The 23,866-nt window shown below is 46.0% G+C and overlaps 1 protein-coding gene across 5 annotated transcripts in view; it reads right to left on the bottom strand.

Annotated features, from left to right (window-relative positions):
• SV2B (synaptic vesicle glycoprotein 2B) overlaps positions 1–23,866 on the bottom strand; it is a 62,916-nt gene that overhangs the window by 35,238 nt on the left and 3,812 nt on the right. Inside the window, exon 2 of one of the 5 annotated variants that reach the window (XM_048072005.2) lies at positions 22,525–22,632. The exons of 1 other annotated variant lie outside the window; for it this stretch is intronic. The gene's annotated coding sequence lies outside the window, so the exon portion shown is untranslated. Of the gene's footprint in view, positions 1–2,000; positions 2,023–12,254; positions 12,598–22,524; positions 23,467–23,866 lie in introns of those variants that run through there. 3 more of the 5 variants (XM_048072002.2, XM_048072006.2, XM_067003851.1) reach the window with 3 other exon arrangements.

The following is a 23,866-nucleotide window of genomic DNA, read 5'->3' on the forward strand; positions in this document are numbered from 1 at the left end:
CTCCTCCCTGCCTTTCCCCATTCAGAAAGGGGAAGGTCTCACGGAGCTGAAGGGGAAGGCTCTGTTAATGCTAGTGCAAAGGAAGGAATGGCGGGGAGCAGTGCAGGAACACTGCAGGATTGCTTTCAAGGGATTTTTAGCATTCATCAGAAGAATCCCTGTAAGACAGGCAGCAGAGAGTTTTAATATTCTGCCTGAAGGGCAACTCCTCTGGCAAAGCATCCCTGCCCCCAGAGCTGCCTTCTGTTGGCAGCAGTGGGAAGATGCCCAAGATCCTGCCGCGGCCATAAGGACACTGCAGTCACAAAGCTGGCTGTGAAGGAGCTGGAGAGGAAATCCTCCTTTCGGAAAGGGAATAGCGCAGATCGCTGTTACTGGCTTTTGTAAAGTTCCAATCTTATCCTCTTAATGAGGATGCAATTAATGGCTCCATTTGTACACATGAAGGAGCGGGTTTTTGAGATGCTTAACAACTCGCAGCTCCCAGGGGAGCACTAGCCTGGATTTCAGACAGCCAACATTTACACGAGTGTTACCAGACTGAGGGCTGTAGCAAGGTCTGGTCGCCACGCTGCTGGATGGAGGTGTTGCAGCACCGTGCTGCAGACCCTCTGAGCAGCCTTAGGGGACTGTCACTTAGCTGCTTGGGGGTCCAAAGCTCCAAATGGGAAGGGCACAGCATTGTCACTTGATTGCTCGAACCCTTTGCAGCTGTGTCTGCATGAATAGGTGGCAACTTGTGCCCCAAAAGCCTAAAAAAATTGCAGATGAGAGATGAGCTCCCTGTGTTCCCTTTTCTATAAATGAGGCTCAAGGGCTTTGTCAGGTGTCCACTGACCTCTGCAGTCCAGCTTCACAGTTCTTAACTATTAACAATTATTTTCCCCCAGAAGAGTTCTAAAATTTTTCTTTCTTTTTGGAAAGAAAAAAAAATCTCAAATTAATCTGCAACCCCACAATCCACAAAAATAACACTTTCAGATCAGGTCCATTAAGCTGTTTCACCTTACCTATGGCAGAAGGCTGCTCTGGAATTGTTGAATTGTTTCAAATTGAATTGAGAATTGTTTCAAAAGGAAAAACAATTTAGGAAGCGCCAGCCTGTCAGCTACTCGATCCATTTTTTATTAGAAATGTTTGTTGAAACAGTTTTTTACCTGAAAAAATCACATTTTGAAAAGCTGACACTTTTCTTATCAACGAAAATTTACTTTCATTTATGTAATATTCTCTAAGGGATGTTGTTAAGAAAGGAATATAGAAAAATATAATATAGGAAAAGTAATCCTGTTCTTTATATGCATGTGACTGAAAGTATTCGACCTCTGTTGTGGGGCAGAAAAAGGCTTTTTTTTCATCACAAGGCTCTGATTATTTTTTTGTTTTGTTTTATATATATATATTTTTTTTTGCTAACATTAATATTGCTGCTCCAGCTACACAATTCAACATCCAGAAGAGAGCTTTGCAGTATCATCATTTTCCTGGACAGATGGCAAGGCTGGGCTTTTGGCAAGGATCCTGCAGAGGGAAAAGTGGCAAGATCTGGAGAGAATACATTTGTGAGTGCAGTTAGAAAAAGGGAATGAGGGGGCTTTGGTGGCAGAGAGGTAGAAAGCAAGTGAAATCAGAAGTCAGGGAATGGGGATAACGGTCCAAATTTTGCTCAGAGGAGAGTGGGAAATGGCCAGGGAAGGATGGAAGCTCTGACAGGTTATTGATCCACTAACAGGGGGAAAAAAAAAAATCTATTCCTTAGTAATAACAGCAGCTCTTGCTTCATACCTGAGGATTATAAACCCATCTCAGGCCATCTCTGTCAGAGCTCAGCTGTAATCCTCGCTAATTCTTGCTTGACTTTTTGCAACTCTATTTCACTGACAAAATAATAACCAGACAGGGAGAAAAGTCTTGGAGTATATGATTATGAAATACTTTTGGACACAGTTAGCCGTGGGGAATATCACTCAGGAAAAAAAAAATGAAAAAAAAAGACACACCTGTTGACCACTTGAGGTAATTGTACCAAAATAGGCCATGTCTTGCATGTTTTCATCAGTCTCTTTCCTTGCTTTCTCTTTCCATCAAGTATCCTAATCCTAAGGTGGTGATGAGAAACAAGTCCCCGAGGAGTTTCCAGTAGGATGGTCTCAGATCTGAACACCAGTCCGTAAATCAAGATGATTTAATTCACTGAAGATCTGGTCTCTTTACAAATACAGGTCAGCTCTTCAGATAGCAGTTATATAGTTCATATATGATCGTGATGAGATGAAAGGATGGTGTATCTACCACTTAAAAAATCCTCCTGATTCCTCCCATCTCCTCTCCAGTCTCACAAGAATGGAAGAAATATTTGTCCTTGCAAATAAAATCCAAAAGAAACCGCGGTCACCAGGCCTTCTTGAGAGAGGACCACATCACAGTCCCAGGTCAGAGACCCTTGGATTTGGAGGAATGTCAGCTCCAGCCTGAATTTCTTAGAAAATCTAGCAGAAAACAGAGCTGTTTCATTTCAAGAAATCAAGGCAGGTGAGTGAGTCTTCTATTTATTTATTTTTAATCAGCCACATGGTAGCTGGAAGCAAAAGGGAGCTAGTTTGCCACTAAAGACACTGTGTATGTGTGTAGGCATGCCAATAAATGGTTTTCAGGTGCAAAGCTACTTGTTTACTGTTATAGCAATCAGCTGTCACTGCAAATACTCACAAGAGGCTAACTGGGTCTGGACAACAGAGATTTAAAAATCAAAGCTGCCTCATGCATGTCTGTAACAGGTAGCTATCTTAAAAAGAGTCTGAGCTCTGGATAAAGAGGTTTCTTTTGTTGTGGCTTCAGAGGAGAGCTCTACATTAAGTGAAAACTAAGAACAAAAACAATTTTCCCCTAAGATTTTTATTAAGAAGTTATTTAATAGATATGTAACGCAGGTTAAGAAACTCTCCGTGGAGCTTATTAAGCAAGCTATCTGTGCCACAGACCCTGCATGAGTAGCTGTGAGTTAAAAGAAGAGCAAGATGTTTGAAAGCCATTGGCTTGAAATCACCTGGCTCAAAGAACTGGTTTCAGCAGTACAGATGGCACCTAGTGATTGCTCCCCTGCAGCACAGGTAGGACATGTAAGGTAAAAGTCCTCTGTTCAGTGTAAAAATCAATGATTTTCTCTAATGTGCTGCTGGGATCTCTGGGATGGGACTCATTTATTCAGCTTGCTTATGCTGTAAATGGGAGGATGATCAGTGCTGATACAGCCCGAGTATATTGAGAAATGAAGGGAAAAGAGAGCTCAAGCAATTTGGTGTGCTACCAGCAGATCAGATTAATTATTTAACAGAGAAAGCAGTTCGAAATTCTCTGCTACAGAGTTTATTGAACTTAAGTTGTCTTACGGTTCCTGGATAATCTCTATTGATCTGTGGTGGTTTATACATATTCCTGTGCAGGTCCATACCATGTAAATTTTATTTCACCGTGGCAAAACACCTACTTTAATGTGTTCTGAGCATCCTGCGTTACTTTGCTACAGCAACATAATTTCTGTGAAGAGAAGTTATGTTTGAAGATCATGCGTTTACAATAGCTTGTGAATTTGGGGGCACAGCTGGATGTGGCATGAATGTCAGGAGTCCAGCTGTTTTTCATTGAGCCATCCTGATTTACATTAAGTAAGAACCTGGCTCTACTGCTCTAATGCTGTTACACTTTTTTGTGCTATTCCATCCCCAGTGTGCTGAGGGAGGTTTCTGGTTTCCAGCACATCAGGCACTAAAATCCAACTGCCTGATGTGGCGGTGACTTTCACAGCGGAGTGACTGTGGGTTGAACTTGTAATCTGCCATGTTACATTATGAACCGAGGGACAGAAAGTCCCCTAGATTGTTAAGGGAGATTATATTTTAAAGCCTGATATTCTTTTGGTACAGATGCTTTAAAGGTCATAGCTAAGACAGTCTGTGCTGCAGCAAGCTGGCACAGTGAATATGTAGCAGATGAAAGAAGGAACAAGCATCAGTCAAGCAGAATAAACAGCTTTTCTGAAGTTAAGGACACAGACTAGTAAATTGGGTGTCCGTGAGATACAGAGGAACATCGAACAGTAGGAGTTGGAAACCAATGGCTTAGCAGCACAGAGCTATATAAGGAGGGCCAGACTACACATTAGGATTCCAGAGAAAGGCCCTAAAAGGTCAATTTGACAAGCTGAATATGGATAATGAGTTAAGACAGATGGTATAAGAGTATGGCAGTTAATAAATAATGAACAGACTTGCTTCAAGGAGCAAAAGGAGGGAGAAATCACAGCTGAGAGCTTAGTCAGAAGGGAGGAGGTGAAGGGGAAAAGAACAAAACCGTGGATGATGGGAGAGGATCACAACAGGAGGACTAGTGGGAGAAGTGTCTGATTTCAAGTGCCAGAACTCGTGGAGATGGTAATTTACGCAAAGACAACTTAGAAATGCATATGCGTGAACTGGAATTTGGCCATCTTGTTGAGAGTAACTTCTTTTTGCTGGAGAAACACTCGTGGCCTATAAACGTCTCCTAGATGCCTATTCCCCCTTCTCTCCTGTTATCATAGCACCTAAGCACCTTACAGTGCTTGCGCATCCTCTGTAAGGCAAGGAAAAGTTCTTAGGCTTGTTTAACATATCACAACCTGAGGCAAAGAGAAATTAAGGCTTCAACTGCACGCTGAAGTGCTCTGCACTGCCCCGGAGTCCCAGGGCCCCAATGGACCAGCAAGCTGAGGATTTCTTCAGCCTTCACACCCAGCCGTCTTTGACATGACCAAGATAAAGGTGAGCATTGCTGCCCCACAAATCTCTTCCTAATGTGGAGCTGAAGTACAAACCCTGACCTGGATACCAAGCAACGCTCCCAGATATCCCAAAGCAGATGTAAATCAGGGAGCTTTCTTAGGGTCACCCAGGGAAGCCATACCAGTGTCAAACACTGAACCCACGTTTCCATTATGTCCTTGTCTTTTTCAGTATCTTAAAGCTAGAGTCTCTGGGGCTTTATTGCTTATTAATGAACCAGCCCCTCCATCAGCACTTTACCTGGCAGTATAAACCAATAGGTAATTCAGTGCTGATTCAGAAATAACTGTGCCCTGGTGCCCTCTAATGAGTTTGAGCATTTCCATGTGTACATGCCCTTGGACAGCTTCTAAGTTTCCTGGGCTTGGAGGCCCTGACAAGCTCCAAGAGATGACTGTAAGCAATAACCTTGGAAATAAACTGCCTGTGATTCAGCAAATTCTGACCGTGTCAGACAGCAAGCATGCCTGATTAACTACGAACTGCTTAGCTCATTGGCAAAGATGTGCCTCCAGCTACAAAGGGGACTTTTATTTCATCACACTTACAATCTGTGTTATTAAATAACGAGCTACTTAATTAACTAATTCATTAATACAGGGCTGTGATGAATAGATTTGCTCCAGTGGCAGAGTCATGAAAGCAAATGTAACCCTGAGTGATTTCCAAATGCTGCTTTCTTTCAGAAGGGATTTAATTTGAGCAAGTATCTTTATTCTACTGTCTCTAGCTAACAGAGTGGCATCAAGGTCTGCTGTGTCTGTATCACTCCAGCACTTTCTGCTCTTGTCCTTCCCACCTTTCTGCTGTGCCAAAACCTGATGCTCCCCCTCTGGCTCCTCTCAGATGATGTGTCTTCAGAGCAGTTGTGCCACAAAACCCCTTTGTCCAGAGTCATCACATTGCTGCAGCCAGGGTGCAATGTCTCATCGTTGTCCAGAGGAGGCCACAAGGATGCTCAGAGGGCTGGGGCACCTCTCCTGTGAAGACAGACTGAGGGAACTGGAGTTGTTCAGCCTGGAGAAGAGAAGGCTCTGGGGAGACCTTATAGTGGCCTTCCAGTACCAAAAGGGGGCTGCAGGAAAGCTGGGGAGGGACTCTTGTTAGGGAGTGTAGTGATAGGACAAGGGGTAATGGCTTTAAACTAAAAGACGGTAGGTTTAGATTAGACATAAGGAAAAAAATGTTTAGTATGAGGGTGGTGAGGCACTGGCACAGGCCTGGTCCTGTGGGAGATGTCCCTGCCCATGGCCAGGCGGGGTTGGAGCTGGAAGGGCTTTAAGGGCCTTTTAAAGTCCTTTCCAACCCAAACCGCTCTATGATCACGTCCTATTCAAATATGAAATGACTGTATTTTTTCAGTTAATGTAAAAAATCAGCAGCCTGTGCTCACCTTCCTGTTGGTGTGGGACTGACAAACCTCCCCACAAACAAGAGACAGGAGGACATATCCAATGCATTTCACACCAAGCCCTTGCAGGGTTGTTCTCTTGTTTTCCAAGACAGTGTCAAGAAAGGGCTCTAGCACAGAGATCTCCACTGGCTGAGCACCTTCCCTGCAGGGAACCGTTCCTGCTATTGGGAACAGCTCTTTCCCTGCCCAGGGTGCTCAGGCATCAGTCTCTAGAGGCAGTTGCTTGCCAGCTCCAGTGAAGTGTACCAAGGCACTGGCTGTGCCAGAACACAGACTCATTCCAAGAAATCCCCCGTGCCGCAGCCTGTCACAGTCACAGCCAACCTTATGCTTCCATCGTGCTCTTTAGTAGGTTTGTTACTTATGCTTCCTCTCAGAGCTACATGAAAATAGTCTCAGGAAGTGTAGTTATCGCAAAGCTAAGATTTAGATCAAATAAGAAGGGTGATTCTCAAACTAAATTCAGCATCTTTCTTTTTTTTCTTTTTTTAAATGAGCCCTCCAATACGATTGTTTTGTGGCCACAACAGCTTTCCAAATTGCAAATGCACTGTTCATTATACACCTTGCCTGTGGAGAAATGCAAGTGCACGCAGCAGCAGATTTAAAAAGATGTTCACTCTGAGACTCCTTTCAAGGTTATTTAACAGTGAAAGTACTGGAGCAATTGTTTTTGCTCCATCTGTTTTCATAGCATTTTGATTGCTTTGACCATTTTTTTAGATATGAAATACTACTGAGGAGACCTGAAATTTGTAGCATCCAGGATCATTCAACAGATACCATTAAGTGTTTATCGTATTCACAATGCACACCCACAGAGTGATGTTTTCTTCTGTAAGAAGGCAACTTGCAAAGCCTATCTTGGCTGGGAAACTGTACTGTGAATATCTCAGATGTCTGGATCTTTGTAAAACCTGCTTTTGAAACAGGCATCTTGCAGGGAAAAAAAATATATATGTACATATATATATATATATATATAAACGAGATTTTTTTATTTTATTGGCTAGCTGTGCAAACAAAAATTGTCATAGGGTCTGGAATATGTTGGTACTCATTTAACAGTAACACAAAACCTTGCATACAGCAACCCTACGTTTATACTCATGTTTTACACCCATGTGGAGGCTTCCAACTCACAAGAGCCCCCAGCAGTTTCTGTGCACTCATGCAGCCGAGAAGGAGGGCAGATAATTTGAGCTCATGTAGTAGGCTCCCTAACAGCGTGGAAAGAAGGATTGGCAGTATTTTTTCCCAGGCACTCCATATTCCTTTCTTGTCCTTGCAGGAGTTTTTAGGATAGCTCCTTGCAAGAGCAACTCGTTTATGCAGAGCCTTAAGCACGGGCAGTATCCTGACAGCCCAAAGTCATGTAGTTCTCAGCTGTAACATGGGTCTCCTACTGTCTTCTGGAACTGTGTTCATGCCTCTGCTGAATTGGCAAGGAAGAGGAGAGAAAGGGGAAAGCACTGATACAGAGCCAATATTGCAGCACCCAAAGAGGGAGAGAAAGCAACAGCAGGATATGAGATATATATATAAAAAAAAAGGGGGGGGGGGGGGGGTAGGACAAGGCAGGGTGAAGGAGGGGGAGGAGAAGATGTAACAGTAGCTGGAACACCCAGTCTTGGAAACTAATGTTACCTTGAGACAGTAAAAGGGCAAAAACGATGCAGTTAGGCATATGCGCAGTGGTGAGAAGGCAGCACATTTGCCGCCCAAACAGCCTAATAAATTCCTGTGTTCAGGTTGAACGTTAATGATGAAAAAGCTTCATCTCCAAAAATTAATAGCTTCAATACATCATCAGGCTATAGCACCATAGTTCATGTGTACGCAAGAGAGAAAATCCTCAAAATCACCTGTCGAGGCAGAGAGATTTAGCTATTATTTATTACTTAGCGTGACTCATGCTTGTGGGTAGGAATGCGGCAGTACATATGGGAGTTAAAGTCAAATTGCCATCAACGCAATTTATGCCAGGAAAGTTGAATTCAGGCTACTTCTGCTTATGTTTTACCTACGAGGTTTCTGTAAAATATGGTAAGGAAAAGGTTTGAAAAAATACATGTCTGGGCAGCCATTTGTCGGGACTCAGGAGGGTTTGGTTAGAGGAAGGATGGCTTAATGTCTTGGGAATCCCTTGCTGGGATCATCAGGGCCATGTTGACTGCTTGTTGCTCTGCCATTTTGATGGTCTTGACATTTAGGAGAGATGGCCACGCTCTCTGTGCTGCAAAGCCAGGCACAATGGGTCTTAAAGAGCACAGAAAGCTACTCCTGAAAGGCATTCTAGGGAGTGCTTGCCAGGATTTGGGTATGACTATTGCCAGCCCTTCCCGCAGCAGTGCACTGCCACATGGCTTCTGATGAGCATATGAGCAGGATCAAAGAGTGTGGGCTTTCCTTTAGCTCCTGCTTTCCTCAGTGCTCAGAGGGGAACTCTTAAATTTGGCATAGTGTGCAGCCCGAAGTGTGTTATTCACACCTACTCCTACTGCTGATACTACTCGTCCCCACCTAGCTTTAGAGATCACGTCCTGCACCACCGTGCAGAGCTCTATTTTTGCTCCACACTTCAACCCCAAGTTAGCTGGTGATGCTTTTCTGCAAGACTCCTTCTCAAGACTGCTGAAGTCAGCTGGTGGCAGATGGCACTGGTGGCCAAGTGGCTGCTGAAAGCCCGACCTGGGTGGAAGGAAGGCAGGACAAGGCAGCAAGCTTGGCGAGACGTTTCCATGCAGTACTTGCCTTTCTTATCCCTCGTGTAGGTGTTGTTTCCAAGCTTCCTCTGGGACTTAAGTATTTCTTTCAGCGTGAAGGAAAAGGAAAAAAAATCAGGCTTTTTGCCCTAAGACAGTAAACGGGATGAACTTATCTGCTGGCTCAGAATAGGAGACAATGAGACATCAGGAAATTCGTGAGACAAGAAATTGAAATCCCACACAAGCAAATCCCTATCTACAAGTTAGCATAAAAGCAGAGGCCTTGACTACATTGAAAACAAGGACAGGATGTGTCTGAGGGAAAGGAGACCATGAGCTTCATTGGCCTGGACAATCTTTTTTTCTACTAGGAGAAAAAAGTTCTTCAAGATATAAGCCAGCTATCAAGAGGAAAACTTCATGGTTGTGTTGCCTATTCTGTTGCTGTCTACTGAGGAGGTTTGAGATATATTTGCTGCTGCTCATTGTCAGAGGGGGGATCCCAGGCTAAAGAGCTCCCTTGGTGATCATTCCTGGGCAGCAGTAATAGGAAGGTTGTGAAATGGCTTCCCTTGACCAGCTAAATTGGGGTTATTCACATAGAAACGACACCAGGAGATAGTGCTATCACAGCAAATGGCTTCTGCTCCTGAGAGGGAAGAGAGAAATACAGTCTGTCACACTCTGAGTAAATTTAAGATAAAATAAATTCAAGACTTTTGCTAGAAGCAGGAATCCTGGATGATATAAAGCAGAAAGCAGGCAAGCAGTGGAGTGTGAGAGCAGGTGTCCTCCAGATGATGAGCCTGGGGGGATTCGCTGGCAAATTTCAAGGGGATAACAAATACTTCAAGGCAGATGGTGCTTCTTCAGGGGAAAAAGGAATAGAATATCCCAGGTGAAGGAAGTGGCAAGAAGAAGATGATAATCAAAAGTTATTTATCAAAGTGTAACATCAGGCTGACTTGAAGGGAAGCCAGGGAATGGCCTGCAGACAGTGGGTGGATACAAAGCCTTTCATCTCACCCAGACGGGTTGGGGAAAAAGATTTCTCTCTGATGACACTTCAGTGACCAATGCAAAATACGGTGCTGGCTGCAAAACTTCCCTGATTACTCAGGAGGAAGCAGCCACGGCAATGAAACCCAAACACCAAGCCTGCAACAGGTCCCTTGGCCACAGGCTAAGCAGAAGGGGCAAGAGCTGACCCCTCCCCTCAGAGGTAGGAAGAGGAATATGGACCTATGATTAACGTATCAGTTTTGGACTTTGGACATATAAAATCCTTTCTGTGTAACAGAATTTCTGTAAGACGTCGTGTGACTGCTGTCTCTGCTTCTATTTCCCCTTCTCAGAAGAGGATTGATTGCTTTCCGCCTCCCAAATGTGCTGTGAGGTGCTTGGGAACAGAGGCAGGTGATATATCTCACCTGGACAAGGGCCATCAAAAGGCTGTTACCCGGGGAAAGTGGTATGCCTGTGCCGTGGTAGAGGTTGGATTTCAGGGCCGTGAAGTCACTGCTTTGCCCGAGCACTAAATTCACTCGTTACCTTTCTCCTGTGAAGTGCAGATATGAGGAACCCAGGAAATGGGTACGGAACAAGGGCAGCACCGAGTCTCTGCAATTCCTGTACATATGAGAACCACAAATGGATCTCATGATGGGCACAGAGCAGTGAGTAAAAGACACCGAAGAGTCTGTTGTGTTTTAAGCTGCTGGAAGATGGCCAATACCGCCTGTATTTGACAGTAAATGGGTTTGTTGTGATTGGGCTAAGATGGGTTTTCAAACTGGTCTGTGGAAGGAGTTTTGTTTCCAAACGTAAAATGTTTATCAGTTCCCCATGGAGAAGCTGAGAGTTGGAGATGCCTTGGATGGTGGAGGCTTCCCAGGTTACTAATAGTCCTGATAAATAGTGCTGATGGTTACTATTCAGCCCTGCCAGGGCTGGTCCTGCCCAGACCCCCACGCTCTGCAGTGCTGCGGCCCAGCCTTTCTCCCGGGGCACTCATAGGCCTCATGCCCCAGCTCTGCCCCAACACGATGTGCTGGATGTTCACAGCTCACTGCTTTTCACTGCTGTGTCTGTTCAACACCCCACAGGACACAGGTGTGATATTTTTTTCCCCAGGGCTAGTGAGGAAAACACAAGCCAGCCACACTACACCTGCAGACTACACCAAAACAGATCCATCATCCTCCAGGTGAGGCAGTTGGCCTATCTTTTTTTTTGTTGCTGTTGTTGTTGATTTTTAAAAAAGCCAAATTTCTTGTAAACTTTAGTGGCTAAAACCAGTGTCCATCTTCTACAAAGTGCAGGTGACAGCTTTACATGCTTCCTAAGTGCCACCTGCCCAGCTGTCCCCATCGAGGACATCCAGGAAACCCAGGCTCTGCAGGAGGTCTCTGCTTACCAACTGCTGCATGGTGCCTGAATTTGGGGTACTGGAATTTGATATAAGGTCGAGAAGATAGTAGACATTTCCTCTCTGAAAGTGATATCCTTGGAAATTTGACTGTGAAATGAGCAGGATCTCTGGGAAATAACCACCTGCCTTCTTACAATTGAGTCTCTTGCTGGAAGCTGAGAAAACATTTCTTTCTCAGAAAGACTGCTGCTGTGTCTGAGTGCTATAAAGTCTGAGGGAAATCCACCATGGTCGGACAGAGGGCATCAGTCCAAGGGTGTCACTCAAGCAGTGGACTGCAAAACATAGCAGGGCTCCATGAACCCAAAGCCATCCCTCATGCTTGCCCCCTGTAATCCCCAGGGAGCCTCAGTGCTGTTCCTCCGGTCCGGTGCCCGCTTCTGTCCAGCTCATCTGGGGTGCCCTCCTCGCTCTGAAAGCCACTCTGTGGTGACACAGCCCACAGGACAGGCAGGGAATTTTTTACCTGGCTTCTCTTTCTGCCCCCCATCCCACGTGCGTGGCAGGAGGGAAGCGACGCCCGCAGCTCCCTGCAGCGGGGGCTTTCCCCGCAGCCTGACATCACGCAGAGAGCTCCCTTGGCTCGCGGACCGCGCTGATTTCTTCTGGTAGAGTAACCCTGGTTGCCAAGTGAAGGCAGAACTGCTGATGCTTCTGCACAGCACCCTCAGCACCTGCCCCTGGCCATGGGTAGATCCTTTCAGAGTCGTTCTGACACGACCCTGACAAATCGCCAGCTGCGCTGCTGCAGGTGGTCGAGACACCGCTAACTTTCTCTGCTGGAAGGTGCCAAAGCTTCCCTGCCCTTCCTGGCTCCTTCCTAGCTCAGGCATCCTGTCTGATTTTTCTTAACACATTCGATATAATTTGCAGGAACTTACCAGCCACGTTGGCTCGTGCTGCTGGTCTGTTTGTCCCTGAGCTCCGCGCTGCTGATGAGCAGTATCTGATATACTTCAAAGGACGTGAAAAAGCAGCCGTGCTTTGCTTGCTCTGTAAGCCTGTGTGAAGTGAGGAATAGAGAATCCAAACCAACCCCCTGAGCTGATCAACTCTACGAAGCTAAGATCAGAGGATATTTAATTAGGTTCCTAATTACAGTGCTTATTAGCAGTCGTAAAATCACCAGGGTTTGGATTGCATAGCAATGGGAACGGTGGATCTCAGAGATATGCATCGCATAGATAAACATGATTATTCCTCTGGCATGATCCCAACTGGAAGAATAGCATGCTGCACCATAAACGGCTGAAGATTTACCTCTGATGTGTCATTTGTTCTTTCCACAATAAAAGCAATATTAAAAAAAAATTACATAGGCACAGTTGGGTTCAAATACCAGTCAAGACCCACAGTATTTCAACCATAAAGTAAATTCAAAATAAGAAAAAGAAAAAAAAGGAGCACCATAGGAAATCCCCCACGCTACTTAAAGAAATACAACATTATTTCTATTTTCCGAATCTCTTCTAAAAATACAGCTCTGCTGACAAGAACAGACATTTGTTTCTTCCACACGGTTCTGACTAAGAGAACCCAGCAAACCTGGAGTCCACTGGAAAGATACTGGAATAACCTTGGGTATTAAAATTTGAGTCTGAAGTGTTTTTCTCCTCCTTGCTTGCCTGTTTGTTTCATTCAGGGAGATAAAGGTAGGAGAAGGGGCCAGAAAATTGGCCAATTTTCTATGAAAAAAAGGCGAAAACCCTTTTTCTTCATAACAGTCAATATTTTTCTTCAAAATTTGCCAGGTTTTCCCTAGAGATACAGAATTTTGCAGTGACTTCAGTCTCTTCCAATGAAAAAAGAACAAAAGGGAACGTCTGCTTCTCAAGCATTTCCAATTTGTTCAGAAGAGGTTTTTTTTTTCTTTTGAGAATAAAACGTTTGGATGAAAATTCTTTGAGCAGAAAGAGGGAGCATGTTTTCCAAAGATGGAGAGCTTCTCGTTTGCACTAATAGATTGGCCTCGCTGGAGTGTAAATGGACTGTCCGTAGTGTCCAGCTGGACCCAGCTGCACTGACGGCAGTGGCAGAGAAAATGAAGGAAAAAGTGCTACTTAATCCAATGTGAATGCAAGAACAAGGAGAGTGTGAGCTGGCCAGGAAGGCATTTCAGCTGGGAACTAAAAGGAAAGTTTCAAAGCAATCAATGAGTCAAAAAAAAAATTGTCTCTTTCTCAAACAGAGCTGGCTAGGTTTACCTGGGGAGCAAATGAGGGGACTGGCCTGGAGTGCTGCACTCCTGCTCATCTATCCCCAGGTTCACCAAATAAGAAATCAGCTGGGCCAGGCTCTGGGGCATTTGCAGCAGATGTGGAAGCCTGAAATTCAGCCTGAGGCTGAAGTTTAGACAGTGCCTGATGCCAATATTCCTGGGGCTGAAGGACAGGATGCATGGAGTACGAGGAGCAGGCGGATCAGTTGAGGATCAGTTGGTGGCCACTGCATGTGCTTGACTGCTGGCTGGCTCTGAAAGAGCATCCAAATGCCACCCAGCATTAAAGGGGATAAAGGCCAGGCTGCCGGGGAGGTAAATCCAGGGAGCTTCATCTGTCTGAGCATTTTGCTTGAGTCATCGTTGCTTTTGCGGTGGAGGAGCCCTTCACTGCAGGCAGAGCAGAGCCTCAGGGAGTGTGGAGACTCATGAAATATAGATAGGAGCCAGGCAGGCTCCTAGAACAGGGTAAATACAAGCACGATAATTGGCTCCATCTTCAAGCAAGAAATGTTTTGCATAAAGATGCAGAAAGGGCTTGTTCAGTAAACTTTGATATGCACATTTGACTCAGCAACTGCTGGGGAGAAAAGGAAAGAAAAGAAAGAAGAAAAGAAAAAAGAAAAGAAAGGAAAGGAAAGGAAAAGAAAGGAAAGGAAAGGAAAGGAAAAAAGAAAGGAAAAAAGAAAGGAAAAGAAAGGAAAGGAAAAGAAAAAGGAAAGGAAAAGAAAAAAGAAAGGAAAGGAAAGGAAAAAAGAAAGGAAAAGAAAAAGGAAAGGAAAAGAAAGGAAAGGAAAAGAAAAAGGAAAGGAAAAGAAAAGAAAAGAAAAGAAAGACCTTCCTCCAGTAACTGAGCTGTAACTGAACAAGCAACTCCATTTTGGCCCCTTTCTCCTTTTCCACTCTCCCTTTTTTCCCTTCACCCACTCAGCAGACTGTTATCTCCAACATCCTTTAGAAAGAGCACCTGATGAGCGCCGATGTGGTGCAGATGTGATACGCTGATCCAAACTACTTACAGCCTGCGTAACACCCCCAAAGAAAACGTCTGTCTGCCTGGAACAGGCAGGAAACAAATCGTCGCTGATCCTGGCATGGAGACAAGGCAATGGCTAAATGGGTGCTGTTGTTGTGAACATTTGTTCATGGCTCTTTTCCAGTTCAGGGACGTGCACACTCACTGGGATGCTCTGAGTTGGTGCAAGCTCCCTGTGGGGTCACTAAAGGCTTTGTGGATCCTCTCTGTCCTTTGCATGGGAGCTGGATCCTGAGAGATCTCTGCCTTTATGTGCTTTAACCATGCATGGCTGGTGAGAGCAAGCCTCCACTTCTGCAATGACATTTTTTATTTCTAAGCACATCTCAGGAGCCTCTTAGGCTTACCCTGATCTTGGAGCAAGTAGGTTTTCCCCCTCGGTGGGGAGATGAAATCTGAATGATGACCTCCCTGCAACCACAAGGCTGTCCAGACATGGGCAAACAGGACCAGACCGATGCAAAATAAAGCCATTCATGGAGTCTGCACTGAAATCTTACATAGGCATGCCAAAATCATAGCATTATTTCATAGCAGCTATGAGAAAAACAAACAAACAAACAAAAAAAACAACCAAGCAAACAAGAAAATAAGTCCCACAACCGTTAGTTAAATCCCTTCCTTAGAAATGGAAAAAATATTATCAGGTCCTGCATTTGACTGTATATTGTTTGGAGACGGAAATTCTGGATGGTTTTTAATCAAATGCCTTAGCTGAGTCTAGTAGGAATAAAATCTGACTCAGGTATTTGATTTTTAAAGGTAATAGGAAATATTTTGTTTTGGAAGTCTTCCAGCTGGAATATTTCTGAGTGCCAAGATAATTTTTTTTATTACAATTAGGAAAAAAATAATTGAAACTGAACAGCTACACTAGACACTCTGAAAGAAAAAATAATAATAATAATAATTTATCAGATCATTTCCACTACGAACAAACATCCCATTCTAATAACACCACCAGTCTGCTTTTTAATTTAGTTTCAGATATATTATGCATCAGAACCTCAGGGCTGTGGACGAAACCAGATTTGATCAGCTGCGAATTCATCCATGAGCCCTGTTGTGATTATGTTCTTCTAATCAAGTACAATTACCAGTGATCACGTAACGCCATTAAAAACCGCTTAGGAACTGATCAATGGCCAGCACAAGCTGAACTGGTTAACGTAATTTTTGAAATCAAGTTTCAGCATTACTTTCAATTAGCTCTAAAGAATAATGGCACTGCATAGCGAGCAGCAAGTTCTGCTGTGGACATACCACCTTAGTCTGAACAGGAAAAATAGATATGATCCCTTTTTCCTCACCACTGAAAAAAAATTAGCTGCTAAATTCCTTGGTGGGTTTCGCAAACCTTAAAGCAAACGCCGTCCGCGTCACTTAGGATGAAAGAAAGCAAAGCTTTGCTCATCTGCTTGCTCACAGGCGTTTCTGCTGAACTCCTTATCACAAGGATGCTACAACCAAATTCTAGGAGTACTTAGCTGAATTGTGGCAGATTTCACTGAATTTATAGGTACAAACAACAAGAAACCAATTTTCCACATCGATTATATATATAAGAAGGTATGAACAGCTATGTTGGACACTCAGACAGCAAAAGTAACTTTGTTTTCCAGGACAAACGTGGCTTCTCTGATTGCTCAAAGTGACTTAAACTGCTGGCGAAGCCCTGCAGCTGTCCCTGCTGGGATGTTCCCTGCAGCACAAGCACCACTGAGAGACTGAAATCACCACATCCTCAGTGGAGCTGGAAGCAGAAAAGAAACTGTTTTGCAGAAATCCATGAAAGCATGAATAGGCGTCGTTTCTGGGACCTCCGCGGGTGGCTCCACGAGCTTATCTGAAAGCTCAGGGGGGTGATGGGAAAACCCTGCTACCCACTGACGGCAGAAATTGATACTAAATCTCTGCCGCCAAGGAAGCCTGCCCCTTTCGTGCTCTGTAGGGAAGGCACCAAGCCACAGGGCTCCGGAGGTTCCCAGCCACGTGCAGCATGGAAGATGTCCATAGCATCCCCTTCACGTCCTTCTGGAAGATGGGAATGAAACAGCAGGCCTGGCTGGGGAGCAGGAAAATGGTCATTTTTTTTTTCTCCTTCCACCTGAAAACAACTCTTCTCTGTCTCTGAGATTTGGCTATGCCACAAGGCGGTGATGGACCTCCTTCCCCCTAATCCTCCAACCCGCCACAAACCCCTTCTTCCTCCCTCCTCTCCGCCTGTGCCTCCATCCATCACTTCCTTTCCCAGGGAAGTCTGGAGGTGATCCTGGCTGCAGCCTGGAGCGAGGCTGCTGTGTGCTCACCCACGTTGGGTGTCCGCAGCCGTCGCCTTTGAGCACCTACAACAGCCTCCGATGCCACAGTCCCTCTGATAACTCAGCCTGCCCCCCAGCTGCACTACCTCCTCCCTGAGCTCTCCCACAGCTTGCCTTGGAGTAGTAGAAGGAGTAACCTAAACCCACGTCCTAACAGCACCTTTCTGCTCAGACCCACAAAGCTATTTTTGCTCCGTGTATGGCCCCCCCCCCTTTAAGCAAAGAGCAACTGCGCCAGCGCAAACTTGTCCTCACGTAACTTCGCTGCCATCCAGACGGAAGCTTTCAAGCAACAGCAAGCAGACCCTTTCAATATTTAATCAGCTGCATGGCCTGAAACAGCGGGTACCAGCCCCAGCTGCCTGTGTGGAGCAGCCCAGGGGCGAGCCTGTCGTCCTCCCGGAGCCTCTCTCCTCCTTTGCGAGCTCGTTGTGGTAGGAAGCCAAACGGGAGCCCTGGCTGCTGCTTCAGCTTTCAAACAGCATGGCTTCGAGGCACCTTATTTTTCATTCCTCTGTTCCAGCTTCTCGGCCGCCTCCCAGGTGTAAACCTTGCTTTCTTTCCTGCTGATGGCTGGGAAACTGCTGTGCTCAGCGCCCTGTAGCCGTAAGTCAGCAGGGCTTGAGCTCTCGCCCACTTCTCTCTGTGTAAATCTTGGCTGCGGGCAGGACTGTGCAGAAGTTACATGCATTAGGCTTTTCCTGATCCACGAACATTTCCTACAAGAGGACCAGGGTCCTGCACCCTCCCTGAGCTGCTCAGCACCTTGCAGCCCCCCAGCGTCCCCTCGAGGCTCTGGTTTCTCCCTCTCCCACCGGAGACGTGGGGCTGGGGATGTCCCTGCTGCACAGCACCACGGGCACTGCGGCACGAGCAGCACCTCTGATAGTTTACAGTGTCTGAGCTCCTAAGTGTAAAAGATATCCTGCTAGCATAGTAAAAAAGACACTAATAGCCAACCCTAACTATCCTCATCTAAAAGAAAAAAAAATGCCCAAAGCACATTCAATTAACGATAATAAATGCAAGATTAATTACAAATTCTCCGCTTTGATTCACCATTCTCCAGCTCTGAGAACACACCTTTGCTTTCCCAAGGTGGCACAACCTCAGAGCGCAGCCACAGTCACCAGAAGGTTAATGGATGGCAGTGGGGACCGCAGGATTTGTCACACACACATGCTGGCCCCGCTGGAAACGGGCTCCGTGCTCCTTCTATGCTGGTCACAGCCGGACTTGGCTCACCAGGGAGGTTCAGCCTCCACCAAACCCAGCAACTCTGGGCCCGTGTCACAAGTGGAAAAGATCCTTAGCTGCTCCTGAACGCCAGAAAACCTTGACCTGCCAACTGCAGCTACACATCAGGAGAAGAAACCACTGGGATTTCTCAATCTGTGTCTGCATATAAATCATTTAACACCCCCTCCACAAGTGCTCTTAATTAAAGCACGCTCAATCCCTGCAATGAGACAGCCTTGTAAAAATATCTGTGAGTTTGGACTGTGAATGCGTGTGGGGTGGGGGTGCAGAAGGACACCTCCTTAAAGCTCCCCAAGTAGGGGCTGGTCTTGCTGGTGCCCGCTCTGAGCTTCAGGGGAAGTAGAGAGGAATTAGGGTCAGACTTCCTCACTCGTGTCTGCTGAAAGCTTTTGTGAGCCAGCCCTCTGTTGTTGCAGGTTTTCGGAAAAGGCCCACACCTGTCGTGTACCCAAACTCTTTGCACCCTCTCTTCCTCCTCCCTCCCACCGATCAGGGCGGTGAGCCCTGGCCCCCATATAGGGAGAACAGAATGGTTGCTTTTCAATTTTATTATATTATGAGGTGCCATATCCCTCACAATAGCCCATATATCTGTGCTTCTGGCAGAAACCCAGAAGAATTTTGCTTATTTTACTGGATTTGCAGCCCTGGGACTAAAATCGGAATCCACCCACCCAGGGATAGCTTGCAAATCTAAAGGAGCTTTTACCCATTAGTGTTAGCGTCTGCTGCAATAGATCCTCTGTGCCAAGTACAACAGGAGAAGGATTTTTTTTGTGTACTTCCATTCCCTCAAACCTCGCCAATCTCTTGGTCATCATCGTGGAGGCATCTGATTAAACCTGTCTTTAAACTCGTACTCTGGCTGTGCTAATCCCCCTATGACCGTGCCTCAGAGGAAATGGCAGCCACCAAAACAAGATGTCACCAGGCTTGTTTGAGGGCTGTCACTGCTGTGTCGGGCTGCTTCATAAATGGGATTCCTCAAAGAAACCTGTCACCGCCCTTACGGGGTTTTCCTCCGGCTGCCACTGAAGAGGGAGTCGCCGGGGGCATCCCACATGCCCGAGGAGAACAGGGTGTGAGCTCAGGAGGTCAGGAACCTGTGAGCTGCAATATTCAGAGTACTCAGAGCTGGTAAATCTGCAGCAGCCTGAACATGTGCCATAAAGGACAGGACAAACATCCCATGGAGGAGGCCAGTTGTTCTCTGCTGCCCGGAGGCTGTGCCGGGAGCATCCGTGAGACCTGGCTGTGCCCACCTGCATCGGGGCACGGGACCCGTGTTCAGCTCGCCACTGCTGAGTAAAACACAAGCATCACACATGCAGGAGCAGACTGGCTCCCGTTGCACTTTCCCCACGGTCAAAATCTCCTGCAGGGATTTTGCTCACCCTCGTACATTTTTAACACCCCACAGAGTTCGCGGGTGGGTGTTCCCCCAACTACAGGTCCTTCTTTTTATAGAAAATGCACAGCAGGTAAGACTGACTGTCATATAAGCCAAACTAGGCCGGGTCGTGACACCCTACATCTCTGGCACACAGTATTAAAATCTGACTGTAAGCATCCACTAGGACAGCACAAGAAAAAGAGATGAGTTGTCCTTCAGGTGGCCTGAGCTTCCTAGCTTTCTTGCCCTGGCTAAATACCTTTTCATTTCAATTTCAATTCTCTTCACCTTTTTCTGACCCAGCCCTCCTTTCTAATTCATTCCAGACAAGGGAACCTGAAAGGCCACCATGTACCTCATCTTCCTTATCCCCCCAGACATCAGCGTGTATCGACTGGCAGAAACGTGACGACAAAGTCGTGACTGCACGGGAAGAACAAACAGGCTGAGCAGATGGGCTGTGAGGGAGGAAGCCCTCGTTTAAAACACAAATAGCTGGTGATAATTTAGCAGATGTGGTAAGAAAAATCCGGAGAGACGAGCACGAGGTGACAGGATTCCAATTTGAATCAAATATTGTGGAATTTTCCCAGGCCAGGAAATGTTTCGTCTTCCATCTCCTTGCTTATCTCATCCTAAAGAGATAATGACACTGATGCTAAGGGTCTTCACATGAATGATGTAGGGTATTTTTTGTTTAGGATTTCATACGACTCCCTGCCCTTACCAAGTAGACTTTTCACAGGAGAAATCCACCCTCTGTAGCCCAAATGTCCATGAGAAAATATTAAAATTCAAGCAGAAGTCCAGAGTCGAAGACTTCAGAACCTTTCCTTCACTTCCCCGATACCAAATCAGCATCTCTCAGGAAATATCTTTGGGATGCTATAAAAATCTATACATCTAGCATATTGTAATATTAATTTGGCCCTAGAATTTCATCTTGGCAGGTGTACCAAAACTACCACAGATGGGTATGAGGATTTTCTCTTTATAAATATCACAGAGTACATTAATTACACAGAGGAAATGAACCCTTCTGAGCAGCACCGCAGCAGGGACCAGGAAAGCACAGTCACCCCTGGCCAACACCTCAGGTTGAACGTGGGAGAAACATCGGGTGCACACAAACACATGACAGATAGCAAAGATACTCTGGCGTCAACCTCCCTGCAGAGTTTATAACCTAGTTCATCAAGAAAAAAAATAAATATGGAAATTATACACATTTCTGGTGCTCAGAAGTGGTTTTCCTGCAAACAGGGAATGAAGGATTTTTAATCATTTGAAACAAACCATTTTTTTCCTTTTTTTTTTTCAGTCATAGGAAGCAAAACCTGTCCTCTCTAAGATTTTCCTACTGATACAATCATCAGACTTCCCAAAGACAATTCCTGCACTCTTTCCCTCTTACACAGTGCTGGGATTCAGACACACAGAGCTCACTCCACTTTCCTGTATTCACTTCACCCACTGGTCGCAAGACACAGATTTTGTACAGAAGATTGTCACCCTGAAACCCACAAGAAAAAAAAAAAAAAACAACAAAACATGCCAAAATTTGCTGTCTAAGAGAGGAGGATCCTTATCTTCAGATTTAATGTAACCGGCGCCTGAAACTCCAAGGATGCTCTAGAGTGAGCGCAAGGACCAGAGTGGCCCACTCCAAGTGTCGAGGTGCCCGACATCAAGGAGTAGGAAATGGGTGAGTTTGGTGCAGGTGGAGGTTTCTGCATGAACACTTCATGAGAGGAACATTTTTATAAACAAAACACCCTGCAATTTTCTCCAGGAGTAGCTTTTTTAACTCTGCCTGTCATAAATAAATCCAGAAATAATTTGGTTTTGGATCAAAAACCCAAATGTTTTCAAAAGCCTCTTCTCACTAAATGATCTTAGGAACTACTGGATCGAAGCACCAGGTTTTGGGTGGAATACAGGTCTGCGAAGAAGGTCATAGCTTTGTACCTGTCAGCAAAATTGCCAAGACTTCATCACTCCATCACTCTACTATTTCCCCCCCCCCCTTTTTTTAATTTTTATTTTATTTTTTTTATTTTTTCCCAACAGGAACATTATCTGCAGACCTCTGTGGATTCAATGCCACCAGGCTGCTAAGGCTGCTCTTAGTTTTATTACTCCCTGATCCTCTTTAAACAAGGGCCCTAAATTCATCCCTGGTCTACTCTGCCAGCAGTCGACTTAGACGCAGGACGCCCATTTTGAGAGCCATGCGAGCTAAATCGACTCGCGGACCTCTCATTCAGAGTAAGCCAATGCCCAGGACATCCGACAGCTCATGGTCCACGTAGTCCGGATAGAGCCTCTTCCTTCCTAGCACCTGCATTTGTGCCTCCCTATATAGCAGATACTTGCAATGCCTTGGGGGCTGGTTTCAGGGGAAAAACGCAGTGAGACCTCACACCAGAGAAAGTTTATCAGCTAGAAAAGTTGATGGGCTTTATGCACCGACTTAGGGGCAAGAATTCATGAATGACCATGCAAAACTCCTGCAGTGAAGAGCATAGGACCTAAAAAAGCAGCATTTGGGTAGCAGCACCTGCCCATCCTCTCCAAATATTCCCCAGACCAAGCTGGAAATACTACAGGAAAAAAGAAACAGAGTGGGCAATGAAACGGTATGCAGGTTAAAGCTGCTCTGATTGCCTCGGCACACACATTGTCTGATCCGCTCGGCTCCCATCCTCTCACTAACAGTAATTAAATTGCTTTGATGAGCACTGACCCCTAGAAAAGCTTCAGTGCAAACCCAGCTGGCTTTCATTGTGTTTTTTTTTTTTTTCTTTTTTTATCCTGTGGCTTTTTCAGCTCCCCTCCCTTTGCTTTTTAACCCCTTAAACCTTATTACTTTTACATCCCAACTGCTCGTCCAGAAAAGCACCAAGAGAAAAGCATCTCTTACCAGAGCTGGGAAATATTTCATCGCAGCCATTCACCGTCCATTTCCCTTCTTTCCAACCCGGGGAGCCGCTCCTGAAAGGGTCGTCCCTTTCCGCTAGGATGTCACAAGCTGGAGATTAGAAGTAAATGCTCTGCAAGCCAAGCCGATCAGCCCACTGCGCCCGCGTCCAGGTGCTGAGGCACAAGCAGTGGAAAAGTCCATCGGGCAGCGGCAAAGCCCGGCGCACGCACACACGCACACCCCAGGCACAAAGCGACGGGAGCGGGGGGAGGCTGGAGGCAGGAGGGAGAGCAGATGGGAGGGGGGTGGCTGGGGGGAACCAGGCAGCGGGAGATGCTAACGTGACAGATGTGTTGACTCCAAGTTAAACAGGAAATCGGGGATGCTCGGCACGCGGAGGAAAAGGCACCAAGCTCACGTTAAAGGCAAAGACCTCCCGTGGTCTTCCCCCTTTTTGCTCTCGCTCTCTTCCATCCAGGATTTCCCCGGTGATTTCTAGCTCGAACCTCGTGCTCAGAAATAAGGCAGAGCCTGCACAGGCAGAGCAGGTGCTGCAGGGCCAGCCGAGGTGTTTCCCTTCCTGGCTGGGAGCTGGGAGCCCAGCCTTTTATTCCCCTTCCAAATCAAACTGCCACAAAGTTATTTAAGTGGCATCCTCTAGATGCTGAGGGTAAACGTGGGAATGCTGAACAGCAGGACGAGGCTTTCTATTTGTCCCAGTTCTGGGCAGGGGAAAGTACAATAGGGTCTAAATCTCGATTTAGGTTATGTAGGATGTAGAGCAGAAAATAAACTGATTTAAATGCAGGGAAAAAATAAAGTGTGTTGGTGTATTTGGCTTCCCCACTAGCAAACTCTACTTTTCAGCAGTTGAGTCGGGGGTGGCCAGGGTGAGTCTGGGGGACGGCAGCTGCACCGTGAGGGTCCACGGGGTGAGCAGTGGGGGATGTAGCTCCACGGCAAGGTGGCAGGACCCCCAGTAAGTGGTAAAATGCAAAGATAAAAGACTGATTTCCTTGTTAAGACATGAAAAGCTGAGTGAAGGAAGACAAACCATACTGTTCTGAGATAGATTCCAGCTTCTGGAGATTAAGGGAGGAAAAGCAAGGGCCCCTCCGCACGCCCAGCCACAGATCAGCAGTGGCGCCGGCTCTGTCCCTGCCTCAGAAGCAGATTCCCCTTTTTGGCTGTTGGTGCAATTCTGCCTCCTTCCTCACATCCCATTCCCCCCACACACACTCGCTGTCCCCAGGCTGTGTTGTTGGCTTCCCTTCAGCGTTTTAATGGAGCAGTGACAGCGATTCCTTCGCACTCCGAATAGCTGAGCCTGAACTTGCGTCCC

This window comes from Anser cygnoides, chromosome 11, assembly GCF_040182565.1.
Source record: "Anser cygnoides isolate HZ-2024a breed goose chromosome 11, Taihu_goose_T2T_genome, whole genome shotgun sequence".
In the NCBI taxonomy this organism is placed as follows: domain Eukaryota; kingdom Metazoa; phylum Chordata; class Aves; order Anseriformes; family Anatidae; genus Anser; species Anser cygnoides.